We start from the raw sequence: 3,065 nt of genomic DNA, 5'->3' as shown, positions 1-3,065 counted from the left end.
GGGCTGGATGGTGGTGGGAGTCAGGCTTTAGATAGGCATCCGTGTGGGTGGCCTTCCTGTGGAAAGAGTGTCCTAACAAGCCATCAGGTGTCTTCTCGATCAAAACATCTAGGAATGGTAGCTTGTCATCATTTTACACTTCTATGGTGAATTTGATAGATGGGTGTATGGAATTGATGTGGTTGAGAAATTGGTTCAGTTCTGGCAGGTCATGTGGCGAGATCACGAACGTGTCATCTACGTATCTCTTCCACAAGGAAGGACGTAGGGTGGATGTCTAGATGGCATCTGTCTCAAATTTCTCCATGAAAACATTCGCTACCACTGGCGATAAGGGAGAACCCATTGGGGTACCCTCAATTTGTTTGTAGAATGTACCATTCCAGTACATACAAACAGTGTGGGTCATGTAAGGTTGGGCAGGTGATGAAGTCACGGGTGGCGTAAACAAGCCAAAGTAATTAAGGGAGTTAAGGGACGAGGGCTGTGATTGGTCGAGAGGCTGTTAGCGTTAAGTGGCGGTGTCACGGAGTCTGGGCCGTTGGACAGGTGCGGAGCTGGCGGGAAAATGCCAGCGAGGCACGTGGCAATTAATTAAGGCTGATTGGAAAGGGGATAAAAACGCTAGGTGATTTGGATGGCGGGAGAGTTGGCGAGAAGTAGAGACAGCAGCGGGTAGAGAGAGATGCGAAGAGTGGAAGCCGGTAAGTGTTAGTGGGAAATAGATTGAGAGCCGAACCCAGAGGACAATAAATAGCGATAGCGAGAGTTAGCATTAGCAGAGTGGAGATTACGGTATAGGTAGGTACAGGGAGAGTTAGCGATAGACAAGTCACTGTGTGTGAGGAGACAGACAGGTCACTGTGTGTGAAGAGATAGACAGAGTCACTGCGTGTGAAGAGATAGACGAGTCACTGTGTGTGAGGAGATAGAGATAGAACCACTGTGTGTACGGTGAGAGAAGAAGAGACTGTGTGGGGAGACAAGGAGTATGAGCGGACGGTGCTGAGGGGAATTCGAGTGTTTGAGTTGGCGGAGCGCGGAGAGGAGAAATTATAGTGTGTGTGTGTGAAATTATATAGTGCGTGTGTGAAATTATATAGTGTGTGTGTGTGAAATTATATAGTGTGTGTGTGCGGAACGATGGAAATAAAAGTGACGGTGGAAGAAAGGCGATTGTCGTCCGAGTGAATCCAAGGCACTACATGTGTTTAATACAGACATGATTCCTTGCAAAAAGTTTATGTTTGGTGTTTTATCATGTTAACAACTGTTTTATTGCCAGAAAGGGTAACATTATTGTTATATTTTGATGTTGGCAATGGAGGTCTCATGATAAACTAAGCAATGTAACATGTTTGGCGAATAATGTTTTTCAGGGAGAGCTTGGGAAGAGGCAACTCGTGTAAATGTTGGACCACACGCGACGCCACTCGTGTGTAACGAGAGGCCGTTGTGAGCCACCTCTAAACCGTCGTAGTATTCGTGTTGGGAGATAGTTGTAGACTATGAGTGGAGAAGCCTCGCGTCTGTGCCTGTGGGCATCCCCAACAGTCAGAGCCTGTGGTTGAACGACAATCAGATCACGAAGCTCGAGCCCGGAGTGTTTGACCGCCTGGTGAATCTGCAGCAGCTGTGGTTAGAAATCAACCAGCTGACATCTCTCCCCGCAGGGGTGTTTGACAAACTCACCCAGCTCACTCGTCTGGCTCTGAGCACCAACCAGCTGAAGAGCGTTCCCAAGCACGGATGGTGGCGGAGCTGCAGCCAGAGTAAATTTGAAAATAGCTATCGAAAATATATCACATTTCCTCTTGTCCAATACATGCGTTGGATATATTACACACACAAAGACTTCACTTATAAATTTAAACTCAACATTGTGTTCTTGCCTTTGTTATTTTTAAGATTTTGTCGGTCAGTTTTGAACAGTGAAATATTTTGCATTGTGCATCCTTTGCTTCTACCCCAGGTCTCCGTTAAGAAAGACACTTTCATCTCTGCAGGGGTTTTGTCTGGTCAGACGAGTTCAGGGACGAGAGCGAATTAAATCGGGGTCAGAGCCCATTGAGACAAAGGTTTTATGGTATGGGAGACGTGAGACGAGACGATAAACATCTCTGAACATATCTCTGGGTGTACAAATGTAGTGGCAGTAATTATTGGAGACACTTTTTTTTATTATACTCACATTCTCCCTTCACACATTCTACAGTCGCTTAGGCTACACACACCCTAAAATACAAACACTAGCCGTCTAACACTGATGGCGTTGGCCGATACAGCCAACAACTTTATAACAATTCTAGATTTAAAGCTTCCGTGACTGCAAGGATCCATACTCTTTGGTTCTATTCGGTAAAGTCACGTAGGTAAAAAATAAAACAACAAAAATCACGACGTTTCGGCCACAACACAAGCGGCCTTCATCAGGTGAAGGGACCAGGCTGTCTCGAGGACAGCGCTGGAGTGAAACACAGCCACGCTTAGACCGCGACCTTTAAGCTGTGTGCGAGGAAACACGGTGCCTTGACAAAGGAATTAGCATAAAAATTAGCATTTGATTGGCCGACTTAGCATGATGAACGGTGTAGAGGTGGTGTACATGCGGGCGAACATGCCGGTTGGCGCGGGGGGGGGGGAGTTTACCTATTGATGGTGTGAAAAGGGAATTTTTAAGAGCTTCGAAAGTTTGGGGTACCACTACTTGAAAAATATACTGTACCATTGAAAATTAGTTTAATGTTTGGTTCGATTTAGAACATCTTTCCAATGGTTGCTTAATTTGAAACCATCTTCTCGGTTGAAATTGTGTCTGTGTTTGTAGATCTGAATTGCCTCGTGAACAAATCTCTGATAAAAACCCGTGGGTTTGCAAAGAACCTTGGTATCGGAGAAAATTATATCGTGATCACCCACAGCGTTGTAACAGTGATCAGCTACGGCAGAAGAATTCGTTCTGCCGTGTTTCAAATCTGATTTGTGCTCGCGAATTCGGTCAGAGACATGTCGCTTTGTCTCCCCGATATAGCAATCACCGCAGGCACAACTCAATTTGTAAACTC

At 45.6% G+C, this 3,065-nt stretch overlaps 1 long non-coding RNA gene across 1 annotated transcript; it reads left to right on the top strand.

Annotated features, from left to right (window-relative positions):
* Positions 1-648: 648 nt before the first annotated feature.
* On the top strand, positions 649-1,878 carry LOC142925527 (uncharacterized). Its single transcript, XR_012942474.1, has 2 exons — positions 649-704; positions 1,380-1,878. It is a non-coding gene; the product is annotated as an uncharacterized LOC142925527 (long non-coding RNA).
* The last annotated feature ends 1,187 nt before the right edge of the window (positions 1,879-3,065 follow it).

Source organism: Petromyzon marinus, chromosome 21 (assembly GCF_048934315.1).
Source record: "Petromyzon marinus isolate PM22_M1 ecotype Great Lakes invasive population chromosome 21, UKy_Petmar_22M1.pri1.0, whole genome shotgun sequence".
NCBI lineage: Eukaryota > Metazoa > Chordata > Hyperoartia > Petromyzontiformes > Petromyzontidae > Petromyzon > Petromyzon marinus.
The sequence above is the reverse complement of the archived record's forward strand: the minus strand, read 5'-3'. Positions and strand labels throughout refer to the sequence as shown.